Source organism: Oryza glaberrima, chromosome 12, assembly GCF_000147395.1.
Source record: "Oryza glaberrima chromosome 12, OglaRS2, whole genome shotgun sequence".
Lineage (NCBI taxonomy): Eukaryota > Viridiplantae > Streptophyta > Magnoliopsida > Poales > Poaceae > Oryza > Oryza glaberrima.
The window spans coordinates 11,965,513-11,980,603 of record NC_068337.1 but is presented as its reverse complement, the minus strand read 5'-3'; the positions used below and the strand labels follow the sequence as shown (position 1 = coordinate 11,980,603).

At 47.8% G+C, this 15,091-nt stretch overlaps 1 pseudogene; it reads right to left on the bottom strand.

Moving 5' to 3' along the window:
• Window positions 1–11,162: 11,162 nt before the first annotated feature.
• On the bottom strand, window positions 11,163–14,713 carry LOC127756280 (protein DMP10-like; annotated as a pseudogene).
• Window positions 14,714–15,091: the final 378 nt, after the last annotated feature.

Below are 15,091 nucleotides of genomic sequence, written 5' to 3'. Positions count from 1 at the left end.
TGACTGGGCCGCTGGGCGTCGCCTCCCGGCTCCCGGCTGCGAGCACGACATCCGTCGAGGCCGCGGCAGGCGACGCGCTGGAAGTCCCTCCGGACTTGTCTTGGGCAGCCTTTGCCTGTGCCTCCCTATGGGACAACCACGGATCAGAAACGCTTGAATAGAATCACAGAAACCTAAAAATTCACCTACTTCCTTCTCGCCAACCGTCACAAGACGTTGTCGTCGTGGAGGCGAGGGAGATGCGTCCGAGGCCTGAAAGACAACCAATGCGGAGTAAGGCAGAATCCTTCTGCTGCACGATCTGATGACAGGATAACTTACCGAGGGGGTCGACGCCTTGCGACAATGTCCGCTTACAGAGGAGAACTTCCTCCCCTTTGTCGGAACATTGCCACCGCTAGTGGTGGCAGCAGCAGCATCAAACGCCTCCTTGGCGACCTTCTCTTTTAGAGACACCGCCACCTGATGGTCCGCGAGCAGCCCGATGATATCAGTCAGAGGAAGAGCCTACGCTTAATCAAGTCATAAGGTGATCTCGAAGGGAAAATGTGGGATGCCTATCGAGTACACTTACATTGATAGCGTCATTGCGTTCAGCTGCCCCCTTCTCACAAAGGGGCACGGGGATGTCACTCGCTGTTGTCGGACCACTGATCATCACCTAGCCGACACGGCGCTCCACGGCTTCGCTGTTCAGACCTGTGAATCGAGAACCAAATTTCGATAAATCAAGAGGAACGCGAACATAAACATGCCAGGATAAATGCAAGAAAGATACCCCGAGGAGAAACCCAGGTCGCGTCCTCCGGTCCGGAATAGTTAAAGGCTGGATGGGCCCGAGCCTGGAGCGGCTGGATCAGCCTACCAACGAAGTCTGCAATGACTTCATACCCCGACAAGCCCCGTACTCGGAGATCGTCGATGATGTCGATAAACGACTGAAGAGAGGGGGTCAAAGGGGGCTTTGCGGTCCAAGACGAAATCTTGTCTGGTTGCTCTTTGGGAACAACGAAGACAGGGTCCGAGTCTTTGATCTCAAGATAGAACCACCTATTCCGCCACTTGCTGCGAGAAGAAGGGCACTGGAAGGGGATATAATGCGACTTCAGGCCATCCCGAAGTCGGAACCCGACGCAACCAGATACCCTGTTGGACTCCATCCAACGCAGCTCGTAGTAGAAGCGAAAGAGATCAAGGAAAGGCTCTACCCCAATGTAGGCCTCGCAAAGATGAGCACAGATGCTAAGAAAGGCGATAGAATTGGGGTTCAAATGGAGAAGAGAAAGACCATAGAAGTTTAAAACTAGGAGAAGAAATTCGGAAGGCGGAGGGAGAAAACCGCAGAGAATATAGTCTTCGATCACAACCATGCGACCTAAGACGGGCTGGGGATTAGTACATCCTGCTTCCCTCTCCGTGGTTCCATGACCAGGAAGGGCGTCGTCTTCCTGAAGCTTCTTCAGCGACACACTGGTGGAAGATGATTTGCCGAGGTCCATCGCTGATCGAAGATCACCAGAGAAAGGGCCTAGGTTGATGAACTAGGGTTTCTTGTGGCGGCGAAGAAGGCGAAGAGCACTTACAGGCGGAATGTTTTCAGCACGGTGGGCGGACTTCAAGATGGATCCCCAAAATTCCTTTAAATAGGCGCACTACCGACGGTGCGAATTCCAAGGAATAGAGAGAGATGCCAGCCGGAAATTTCTGGGTCCGTTACGCGCGGCAGTTTTTTGGACTTCAGTTTAAATTCGCTCGTGACCATTGGGCTTCAAATGGCATGCTCGACTACGGCCTGTCTCCGCGGTCCTCGCACCGGGAACGACAACAGTCTTGACACCCGAAGTCGCGAATGGTTACGCGGGCTCATTTTAAGCAGAAGTCGAGGGCTACTGTCAGGGTTATGGGTTTGGCATACCCTTTACAATTCGATATACGTCACATATCGGTATGGTATACCCACGCGCATACGGATACTTCCTGCGTATTCCCAGGAAATCCTTCACGGAATCTACGAATGGGAAGAATCCTACTCGGACAAGACTGGGTCGTTGATGTATCGTATAGGGTCTGATATCTCCGAGTTCTACTTGGAGACCTCCAGATTTGCAATATGAAAGGGACCCCCGGGGAGGGCTTAAGGCATCGAATCTCAGAGCCAACACAACCCACACAGCCTACGAAGTCGGAGCCTGCAAGGAGCCAAGCCATCGGGATCTAGTCGAACCAACTCGACTACGATCTTGCCGGATCCGACAAGTTCCATTGTCCCCTTTGTAACCTGTGTTTTCCACCATATAATCTCACATCAACTGGATTAGGGCTATTAGCTATCAAGGGGCCTGAACCAGTATAATCCTCGTCTTTTGTTTGCTTGATGTTGTATTACGTAGATCCTTGTACCAACGTACCCCAATACCCTCTATATCCGGCCTACGTGGTACCCGTCGACAACTAATGATTGGTCTAAGTAATTGGTCCACCAATTTAATAAAAATCAGATCTAATCTAATGGTCTAAAATAGTGGGTCCACCAATTAAATAAAAATCAATTGTGAGATTAGATAGTGCCACGTGGCGGCATAGGAGTGTTTAGAGTGCCACGTGGCGGCTTGAGAGCGTTTTTTAGTATATAATAGATAGATAGATAGATAATAGATAATAGATTTTTCTCGGCTTGTGTTTTAGAGAAACTGATGTATAAGCAAACCGAAGAAACCGACCCGATTAACCAAGTAAACCGAACGCCCACCCCTTAGTACATCGATCTACGACTGAATGAATATTTGATACATGCTAAATTCAGTAGTGCAGATAATTGGTATTGTACGTATTTTCAGGAATACGTGGCATTGTATGTTCTGAGATAAACCGAGTAAATTGTATTAAAGATACAAGAACATAACTTGATAGGTGGATACAGTTTAGTGCAAGAACTTGAAAACTGAGTAATTGGTACACCAAACTTGGTTAGATGGTGCGCTTTTGGTCAAAGTGATTGCCACATGGAATCTTTTTCCAGGTTTGCAAGACACGTCGTCATTTTTGTTACATGTTTCTACTGGTTCCTTGGATCGGAACAGCAGTAGACTGAAGGTCCATTTCAGCAAATATCCCCGGTTTAATGTTAACAATATCAAATCAAAAGCACTAAAAATCTAGATTTAGCATTGATACAGGGCACCGTGATCTCTTTGATCGATACATGAACCAATTCATAGTTATACTGTCAATTGAACAATGAAGCTAGATGGCGTCTAAGAAAAGCAGCATGAATGCATGATCTACATTCAGAAGCTTTATAGTTGATCAAAAGCAATGGATCAACATAGGAAGCACGAGTTCCTGATAAATTGAAGGAAGCCGACAATAAATATACATCATGCGGAACAAAGAGAACATAAAAAGTGGTAGGAAGTCTGTTTCAAATTTATTGGAATGCGAGAGAAGCGTTCTTGTGCACCTGATGTGCAATCAACAACAATGTCCCCTGCTAATGTGGCAAAAGAATAATAATGTGATATTCACTTTGCCTAAAATGCACTATAAAGCTAAGTTAATGCACCAATATGCTTAAATTTTAAGTTCTTATACTAGAACGCACCCACCTGACAAGTTCTTATATCGTGAGTGCAATTTACTCATATAAACCAGTACAAGGTTTATGACGCGTGGAGCGATGTTCGGAGCAGCTAACTATCCGAAAGGATGCTGTGTATGCAACGTTCCTTTTGTTTGGCTAGTTTGGCTCTATGCAATGGTGGTGGCAACAGCCAACACAGCACAGTCGAGTGCACACCTGTGCTCGACGCGTGGTCCGGCGTTCGTGGCGGAAGCTTGTGCTCATCATCGCCGTCCTCTGTTTCGGGCATGGCCACGGCCGTCGAGCTCCAGGTTTGACGGAGGCAGGACAAGCCATGTACATTGGCAGCGTACCACTGATGGTGTTGTGACTGATGTGAGGATGTCTGGTGAGCATGGCGCACAAGAGGCGGCAAGCGGGTATCCGCTGCCCGCTGGACGCTGGTGGCCATGAACGACCGATTGGCGTGTCATCCGCAGCGAGTCAGAACAAAGCAGAGTGGCGCCGAGCGCGTGCCAATTGCCAATTGTTCGGTCGGCGCGCGGTCTCGGTTCAGCAGGTCAACAGGAAGGAACGAGGCTTGGGCGCAGTGGAGGGGAAGGACTACGGCGATGTGTTCAAACGGTGTCTCACACGCACGAGAGGTTTGATCGGTGGCGGCTACAAGGCAAGTAGAACAGTGGTCATGGACTCACGGCTGATCTTGGTCTTGGGCAAATTTTTCTTCATGACACCGTGAAGTGGTGGTCATGGACTCACGGCTTGTCATGGTTAATGATAAGAGATACCTTCTATCCTACAACTTAGGGAATATACGAGTATGGTATACCTTCATGTACACCGGTTGTTTCCTTATGCATTGTAGGAATCCATCACGAATTATGGAAAATATCTTTACGGGTCGAGTGATTTACAAAGTCCTACCCGGTATGGATAGAGTTTCTATTGTATCGTACGGGATCCAATGTCTCAGAGTATTACTTGAAGATCAAGATGATCCACTGTATAAAAGGGACCCCCTGGGGGTGCAAGGCATCGAATATCATCGCATACACACCCACCACAGTTTACGAAGCCAGAGCATACAGACCCAAGTCGCCGGGAGATTTCGTCGAGTCCATCGACTACGATCTCGTCGGTATCGTCAGATCCATCTACTCTCATTGTATTACGTGGTTCCTCCATATTAATCCCATATAAACTGGACTAGGACTATTACCTGATAAGGGGCCAGAACCAGTATAATCCTTGTCTTCTGTTTGCTTGATATCGTATTATGTAGACCCTTGTACCTACGTACCCTAATACCCAACTCATTCGGTCTAAGAGTATCACTCGTCGACACGGCGGACCGTAGTCTTCAGCAAATTTTGCTACAGGACACCGTGACTTTTACGGTTTTAGCTGTACGACACGACACAAAATAACACTCCTAAAAGTTGGATATTTGCTGATGGACACCGCACCATTAAAATAATAATTTTCGGTTGAGGATGAAAGAGAAATCGTGTGAAATGTCAAAAATGTCCCTGGGTCCACATGTCAACTCTCCTGTCCCTCTTCTCTCTCTATCCCCTCCTTCTCTTCTCTCCCTATCCCACATGTTAGCGACGACGGCGGCAGGCAAGGTCCGGTGGCGGTGGGAGGGCTAAGGCGGAGCGGCCGCGACGATCCGTGACCGAGGGTGAGGTCCGGCAGCGGCGGCGGCGGGAGGGTGAGGGCGGAGCAGCCGCTGTGCCAGCCAGACAGCAGACGAGGTCCGGCGGTGGCAGCTGCGAGTGGAGGAGCGGCGGCGCGGCTGGACAGCGATGGCAGTGGCGCACGGAGTGAGGAGGCGTCCCACACCAGAGCGCAGAATGTGGAGGAGCCGGCGTGTGGAGTGAAAAGGCCTCCAGCGCTGTCGCCGCGGCCGCTCCGTCCTAGCCCTCCTGCCACTGCTGGACCTCGCCTGCCACCGCCTTCGCGAACATATGGGATAGAGAGAGAAGAGGAGGGGATAGAGAGATGAGAGATAGAAGAGCTGACATGTGGGTCAAAGGACATTTTTAACATTTCACACAATTTCTCTCTCATCCTCAACCGGAAATTATTATTTTAATGGGTGCGATGCACACTAGCAAATATCCAACTTTTGTGAGTGTTTCCCCCTAAAAGTTTTTCGTGCCATGTCCTACAGCTAAAACCGTGAAGTCACGGTGTATTGTAGCAAAATTTGCGTAGTCTTAATATTGTGCCGTCTTTGGCCTCCTATGGCATCAGGACGGAATGGGCCGAGGTTTAGGGGGGCCACACGTCGCTCGGCTCGCGGTGTGACGATACGAGATTTAAGCGTGCCAAGTGTTTAACAAGTGGCACCACCGCGAGGTTGGATTGATGCTGATGGGCTCATTGTGGCCGACGCGAGCTAAGAGCAAGTATAATAGTGGGCTATAAGAAGGCTGAATGCTGAGGTGGATGGGAGAAAAGAGGAGAGAGATGAGAAGCGGGCTGTAAGTTTACAGCCGGCTTAGGCACAGGAACCAAGAAAATCTGAGACAGACATGTGGACCATATATTTATAGTGAAGAGTTAACCACTATATGAGTGAGCTGATAGATAGGCTATAAGTAAGCTGCTGACTGTATTATTATCCTTGCTCTAACGGCTGGGCTGGAAGCCTGAAACGAGGCTGCGAGGTGGCACGACACCAGTGGTTAACCAGTGCAAGGATGGCGTCGAAGTCGCGGGTCGGCGAGGACGCACAGTGCCACTGTGGAGGAGCTGCGCTGTGGCGTGTGGCTGACGCGGTCACAATGCGTCTGTTGGTGGCGAGTGTCGTAGTGTGCGTCAGCGGTGGCGCACGATTGGCACACGGACACGGGTGTGGCGCGATCGCGCGACTGTATCGCTCGTTCAGACACAGCGGTGCGTGCGAGATAGTGAGAGGGGCCGAAGCACGGTTTGGCGCCATTTGGCATGCTGGTGGCATGGACGTCGGTGGTATACAATACAAGAGGTGCACTGTGCACGGCCGATACACAACGCTGCGCGCGTGGAGCGTGCTTGTCGGGTTGACTGGTTGCATGCAAGATGAAATGGATCGATCAGTGCGACCTCCGTGTGGTGTGGCAACACGACGCGGCCGCCTGGCCAGTTCGGCCTATTGAGCAGCTGGCGCCGCTTGGCGCTTGGCTGGTCCTGGTCTGCGGTTTGGCTGCGGTTGGAGGTTACCTCGTGTAGGTGTTACTTGGTTGGTCCAGGCCTGTATCGAGCAGGCTCGGCTAGCCTCCCATCCAGCAATCCAGCTTGTGGACTGATACATGAAGAACAATGCCGGCTGGGATTTACACGGAAAAAAGAGGATTTTTTATATTTTATTAAAATATCTAAAAATATATTTTAAAGAACTTTTACAAATAAATACCCCCAATGCTTTAGAGGGACAACTTTTATGACTTGTTAAATAGCCATTGGCGCGATCTCTGGCTATTTTACTAGCGACCCCTTGCAGCCCTACCAAAAATGACGCCTGCCAGTTTTACAGGACCTTTGCATGCAAAACTAGAAGATAACCCTCTAAGGTCATGTACAATGGGATGCTTAAGTAGACGCTTAGAGAAAAAAACCGGGTTTTTTTTACCAGGCCGGCGCTACGCGAGTCGCCCGTCGCCACGCGAAGCGGTCATCGCTTGGGAGCACTTGTGCGAAAAAAGGAGGAGCGTAGCAAGCGCTGGCACTCAGTACCAACTAACTATCTTGTTTTAGGCATATGGATCACACATGGAAGTATTTTAGTACATCACCTTTGTCATAAAGATGACAATAAAATTACAAATTGGTTGACAATGAGATAGTAAAATAAAAAAAATTGGTAGACTCATTCACTACCATTGTAGCACCTAGATGCTTAGATAGACTCTTAAATAACTAAGCATCTGTGGAATGGATTCTCTTCATTGGAGACTAAGGCTCTTCAACAAATGCTTACATACTTTTTTTTCTAAGCATGTATCTAAGTATCTGGACCATTGTACATGCTCTAAGAGGATGGCAAAATGACCAGCTCTCGCCATTAGCACACGTCGATGATTGTTTGCTACATCATAGAAAACGCCATAAGAAAATATGTTTTTTTAAAAAAAACGTCCTCCAAGAAACGTGAGGGATATAGATTTGTAAAGGTTTTAAAAATATATATTTTGCAAATATCTTAATGTAAAAATATAAAAATAAAAAGAAATCGAAAAAGAGAAGAAGTAAAAGCCAAAAGAGTGTGTTTGATCCCTGCATACCGTCCAGCCTGGTTCGTATCGTTCGATTGAGCCTGCTCAGAATGTGCAATCTCAATGGGAATAAGTTTATCTGAGGTCCCTTAACATCTCGACGAATCCGATTTTCGTCTTTCAACCAAAAAAACCAAATATAACGGGTCCCTCAACTATTAAAACCAGTGCAAAATAAATCCCAAGGCGGTTTTAGCTAACGTGGCGCCTACGTGTCTAATTTGATATGGTCTTCATCTAACGTGGCATTGACGTGGCACATGAATCAAAATTTAACAACTTAAAAATAAAACAAAATATGGGGACCCACTGTTGATGAAAAAACACACTAGCCTGGGAGATCTGCTTAGCTATAGTGCAGGTCTAAATCTTGATGAGATGCAGGCGTGCCAGTCAGTTTGATCCTGCAACTGACAAGATATGCAAATAGTAGATCAATGAGCCGATCGGCGGACAAGCCGATGGAGTAGTTCCAGCTGATGCCGATACCAGCCGATAACGATAGGGTTTTGAGCCATTGGCTATATGTCCAACGTAGATAATGATATAAAGGCAATCGGCTGATGATAGTATAGTATAACAATATAATTGAGTAGAAACCAATCGGCTAGCAGTATGATATAATAGAATTAGCACTGATCCGAAGGTTAAAGCATACATCAACTGGAGATCCGATGTCATAAAATCCACAATATTAGATAAACAATAAAGTCTTTGTTGTCATTGGCTAAATCCAACTTTTATATATATATATATATATATATATACAATCCTTAAAAGCCGATGCAACGTCTAGATAACTTATCGGCTAGCACCCCGATAAAACATTAGCATGAACCTATCGGCTTAACAAGATTTATATTATTAACAACAATCTAGTAGGTCGAACCTAACCGATGCAGCACGAGATTATATATGATAATATAATACTCGATGAGCCGATAGATCTGTCTAACGTGATGGATATGGCAAATCTATTTACAACAGCATTGCGATTGTAGAGATATATCGGCTAAGATAGAATATCAGACCTAACCGAGACAGTTCCAACTAAACTGATGCGTCTCCAAACACAACACAATTAGAGATAGAATTGAGATATCAGGTAGGCAAATATATCAACCAAACCAGAGCGATCCAAGAGATCGAAGCGATGCAGCCTTGAACAACACCAACGTATCCAATAGATTCACCAAGGCCGGTGGAATGTAGGACTTACTCCTTCACCGGAGATAGAACTGAACCGATGCAGCCCCGCGTCAGGTGCCAAATTCCACCAGATGATAAGTAAAAACCTAAGGAAAGAGGGTGGCGATTCGCCGAGAGTAGTTGTATTGGTCGAGAGATATCTTACAATGACCCCAGGTGTAAATATTTATACTCATGGGGAGATACTAGTCCTCGTAGAACAAGAATGAAACTTTCCTAAAGATAAAAAGAAAACATAAAGTCCTTACAGGACACTAAACACACTTTCCTAAAGATAAAAGGAACTAACAAACTATTCCTAATTAATATATAAACTTGCCATGCCGCATCCTTCTTGAACTCGAACTCTTCTGCATAAATTTCCTTTAATTAATCCGACTCCACCAAGAACACAACTGCTGGCGATTTGACGACTCCCATCGGCCAATTCCAAGACTCTAAAGCCGGTACTAACTCTAGGCAAATAATGACTTCGAGCTTACCAAATTTTGGCATTAACACCCACATGTGATTCAATTAATAAAATAAAAACAATAGTAGGACCCACATGTCATTGGGCCCCACTTACTCCACCTCATCCCCTCTCTTCTCTATTTCCTCCCCTTCTCCTTCTCCTCTGTTTCCCTTCTTCCCTAGATTGTGGAATTTGGTCACCTGCAGGATGTCGCAACAACACTCCACACCGCCGTCAATCTCCGCCACCGCAGGCCACGGCGCCGTCCCCCTTGGTGGGCCACAACACTGTCCTCCTCCGCCACCGCGGGCAACGACGTTGTCCTCCCCCGCCGCTGCGGGAGGCTGCAGGCCACAGTGTCGTTCTCCTTCGCCGCTGCGGGCCACGGCGCCGTCCTCCTCTACCACCAACCATGCCGTCGTCCTCTTCCGACGCCAACCTCGTCGATTTCTCCCTCGGCGCCGTCTTCCTCCGCCGCCGCGAGACACACTGCCGCCCCTTCTCTGTCATCCTCCTAAGCCACCGGTCACGTCGCCGTCCTCTTCCTCCACCGCCATCGGTGGCAGAGCCCTGGGATGGTGGTCGTGTCAGCTCGTGTATTCCACGATGGGATGAGGGGAGATAGAGAAGAGAGAGGATGAGTTGGAGGAAGTGGGTCTCATTATTTTTAATTTTATTATTTGACTGACATGTGGGCCCACATATTTTGTTTTATTTTTAAAATTGTTAAATTTTGCTTCATATGCCACGTCAGATGAAGACCGAGTCAAATTAGCCACGTAGGTATCACGCCAGCTGAAACCGTCGTCCAAACCGCCTTGGGACTTGTTTTGCACCAGTTTTAACAATTGAGAGACCCATTCTATATGATTTTCCAGTTGAATGATGAAAATCAGATTGATCGACAAGATAAGGGACCTCATATGAACTTATTCCATCTTTGTTTGGTTATCTGCACGTAGCTTTTTGGGTCCTAACCAGTTAGCAGACCAAGGCTTTCCCAGCCAACCAAAGCATCAAAATCCTGCAAGCCCAATGACCTCTTTTGCTTTTGAGTTTAGATTAAATTCGGAATTTAATTATGGAACTTCCCTTTTATTCAGAAAATTGAAAATTCAAAATATTAAATGAATATGGACTTTCAAATTTCATTAAAAACGAAATTCTTTTATTTAGACGATTTGTTGTTTTTTTTTTCTTGAACTCGTAACCTGGAATTTGATAACTGAACTAAAATTTTATTGTTTTAGTGGAGTATTAGTTACTCCTACTGAATGTTTCAAAACAAAAATAATTACTCCTACTGCGTATTAATGATATTTATTGCACTACAAATCATTTTTTCCCTCCTAAGTGGTATCAGTTTTATTTACAATCGGATTGATACAGGGCTCGAGTTCATGCATTTCATTATTATTTAGGAGCTTGTGAATTAAATAAAAATTTCATTCCCATTTAGCATTTCTTGTTTGTATCAGATACACTCTTGATCCATGAATTGTACTATGGTGTACTAGATACCAACTTATTATTTTTCTTTTCACATATATTGAGTTTGCTTTAGCTGAGATTAATAAATTGGATTTATGAATTGCTTTAATTACAGTTTGATGTTCTTATATTTCAGAACATATATAAGGAATGACGCCATCCTTCATCCTAAAAATTTTCAGCACTGAATACAATCGGTTTATAGATTTCAAGGAGAAAAGAAGAAAACTCTTGGGGTAGCAAGCCAGACACAAAGGGATGACTGAGCCGGTGCTAATGGGCCAACACCATTAGCCTATGGGGCCGATCTATAAGATGCATATTCTCTGTAGTACTGCTGATGCAGTAGCAGTGGCTGATATATGGGTCCTGGCCCACACGTCGGTGACTGCTACTGCATCAGTAGTACTGCAGGCAATCCCCACTGGTTGAGCTGAATTTCACACATTTATTTTACTTCAGCTAACAAAGATTGAGTGGGCAACGAAAGGATCCGTGGGTTGTGGCCCATTACCACCCCAAAGTTGGTGGTGCTACACGTTCTTCGCGGTGGGCTTGTTCGCCTTCTCCTTCTCACCTGCAGAGTTGGAGGAGGAGCCATCGATTTTCTTACCAGACTTGGAGGAGGAGTCGTCGATGTGCTCGGAGCTGGAGCAATGGGACCCGATCCCCCTTCTATTGGTAGGGAAGATCATGAAGACGAAGCTTGACAGCACCGCCATCCCCAGCGGCAGGTTCTTGAGCAGCTCCTTGTCGTTCTTGCCGGCGTTCGGGAAGAAGCATTTCTGGAGGCCGACGTCGCTGAAGGCGACGGAGAAGGAAGACGACAGCCGAGAAGAAGGCGTGCACGAAGTCGACGTAGCCGAGGTCCCGCTTATCGAGCTCGGGCTCTAGGTCCTTGAACAGCTTCTGCTCTTCTTTCTTGTTCAGGTTGAAGAGGTTGAGCCTAGTCGGCAGGGCGAAGCCATAGTAGACCTTCCCCTTGTAGAGGACGCTGTCGGTGAAGGCGAAGAAGACGCAGGTGGCGGAGAGGAAGACGACGAGGCCGAGGCTTAGACACCGGTTGGCCCGGAAGCACTCCCCCTGGTTGGTGAAGGACGCCGACAGCGACTGGTACGCCAGCACCGTCCCCGTCGGCAGAAGCTGCGCCAAGTTCGCCGACACCGCACCTTGTCGGTTGCCACATTGGCAGCGTGTGCCCTCGCCTCATCGCTCTCGCTGATTGGCAGTTTTGGATCAATATTGGCGGCCGATGCTTCGTCTTCCTTGTTCTGCGGCGCCATCGTTGCTGGCCGTAAGCGCTTACTTACCTACGTTCTCCGATAGTGTGTGTCACTGTGTGTAATATTGTATAGTAGGTGTTTGCATGCAGATGCAGCTCCAAGAGCTTTGTGTGTGTAGTGTGTGTGCATGTGTGTATATATATAGAGGTATAAGCTGTACAGTGGTCAGTGGGGCGTCACTACTGCGAGCACGCAAAGGGCAAATTCACGTAATATTTTGCTTTATACCTTCAGCCTGGAAAGTTAAAAAAATGGATACGTACGCACGTTTCTTTAGTTGTGCGATTTGTTTATTCGATTTGAAGGAGGTTTGACGTTCTGTTCGGGGTAACAATGATTAAGATATATGCACACTGGTGGAGAAACCATCTTTGGTCCGTCGACCAAATTCCACAATAGTCCCGGTTGCAATAAAAACTGAGACTAAAGATCAAAGATGATCTTTAGTCCCGGTTAAAAAAATTTACCAACCGGGACTAAAGATCATTTTTAGTCCCGGTTCAAAGAAGTTGGTGGGTACAGTTAAGCTCCAATTATCTTTAGTCCCGGTTGGTAGATCTATTTTTAGTCCCGGTTGTTTATACCTACCGGGACCAAAATAAACTGCCTATATCTCCTCGGTATCCCCTCCCTTTTTTCTCTCCTTCCTTAAAAACAATCGAGACTTAGTCTCAGTATCCACCTCCTCCCCTTCTTCCTTCTTCCTCTCCCCTTCCTCCCCCTTCCAGCCTTCCCCTCTCCTCCGATCCCCCTCCCCGCCTCCTCCTCCTCCCCCTTCCCCTCTCTGCTGCAGCCGGGCGGCGGTGACGAAGCGAGCCAGCTGGGCGGCGGCCGCGGCGGCGGAGCGAGGCCGTCGTGCGGTGGACGGGTGGCGGTGGCGGCCGGTGGGACCGCGTCCGGCGGCGGCGGAGCAATGGGGCCGCGCGACCGTGCGGCGGTGGCCGTGCGAGGCGGCCGCGCGGCCATGCGGCAGCGGCGGAGCGAGGCGGCCGCGCGGCGGCGGCCGGTGGGGCCACGCCCGGCGGCGGCTGGCAGGCGGCCGGCGGCAACGGCAACCCATTTGCATATTTGTGTGGATAATTTTGTGATTCATTGCACGTTTGTATGGATCTGTGATGTATTTGATATGTTTGTAATTTTTGTAAGATTTGTGATGTATTTGATTTGTGTGTATAAGTAACTTTAAGATTTGTGATGTAGATTTGAGATGTTACTTTGATTTGGGGATTTGGGTTTGATTTGGGATATATATCCCACTCGATTCGGGAGAAAATAAAAAAGAAAAAAAAAGAAAAGGGGACCATCTCACTGCCGCTTCCCTCTTTTTAGTCCCGGTTGGTGTTAGCAACCGAGACTAAAGATCCCCTCTCTTTAGTCCCGGTTGATAACACCAACCGGGACTAAAGATCGATCTTTAGTCTCGGGTATTTGAACCGGGACTAAAGATAGCGATATTTAGTCCCGGATTGGTAGTCCCGGTTTGAAAACCGGGACTACAGGGGTTTAAGGACTAAAAAGCACTTCTCCACCAGTGGCAGTCGTCAGGGCTTTACGAACATTTCGTGATTCGTTTGCTGCTGCGCGCATACCCGAGTTGCAAACAGCAACCACCGCCAGATTTGGAGCCCACGAACCGAATCATTTAAAGGGGAAGCAGTTATGCCCAAGCACCTTCAAAGCCGATCAAATAACCGGCCGTGATACGCGCTAAAGGTACCGATTTATCTAAAATTGGCACTCATGATCCCTTTCCATTCATGGGACGTCTGAAATTGAAAACCGGCACCATTAATTCTTATTAAACCAGCACTAATAATTATTTGTACCTTTTTTTAATAAATCGGTACTTATAATAGTGTTATTGGTGCTGGTTTTAAAAAAAGACGACACCTACTAGAGCGAGCCAAGACCGGCCATGGGTGACACCGGTTTTTTTTACGGTCACCGTTTCCACTTAGTAGAAGAGACCGCTGCTCTCCCCATCCTTATCTGCTCTCTCCACTCCTCATCTCCTGTCTCGGAGACCTCTCTAGCACGGACGACGGCCGGCCACCTCTCGGGCACGGGCGGTGGCTAGCTCTTCCTCGACCATCATCATCGCTCGCCCCCACCATTGTTCCTCCTCCTCTCCTCCACCGCAGCCACCACCAGTCCATTTTGCCCATGACGTCTCCTCCTCTCCGCCGATGCAGCTGTAATCACTGACGGTCGTCTTCGCTCACGGTGTCTCCTCTTTGCCGCAGCCACCGATAGAAATCCTCGCCTACATCGCTTCATTTCTCTCTTGAGGCTGGCTAGATCTGCCTCCACGAGCATAGGGGTTGCCGGATTCACCGCCGTGCACTCGGGGGTGGGCAGAACTGCCGTCTTGCGCCCACCCCTTGGTGGTGGACGGATACGCCGCCGCAAGCTCAGGGGTGGGTGGATCCGCCATCGCAACCACAGGGATGGCCCTCTCGACGAAGGCAACATCAGCAAAGGTGGCATTCTATGTGTGTTCTTCACTATGTGATTTTGTTGATTTTGATCATCCCTCTCAAATTTTGTTTTTCAAGGTTGATTTTGTGATCATGTTCTTGGGTGATGGGCATGACGGTGATCTCAGTGGTGATGGGGAGCCGGCTTTATTTTTGTATTCCAAGAACCTCAAAGGTGTTGCTTGCAGGGTACTGGTTGGGAAATCCGCCACCTATCGCCGGTTCCCAACCGGCACGAGTCACCTATGCCGAGTCGTCAACCATTCATTTGATAGATCTCATACTTCCATCACCATCACAAAGTACTACTTCCGTCCAATAATAAGTTAATCTAG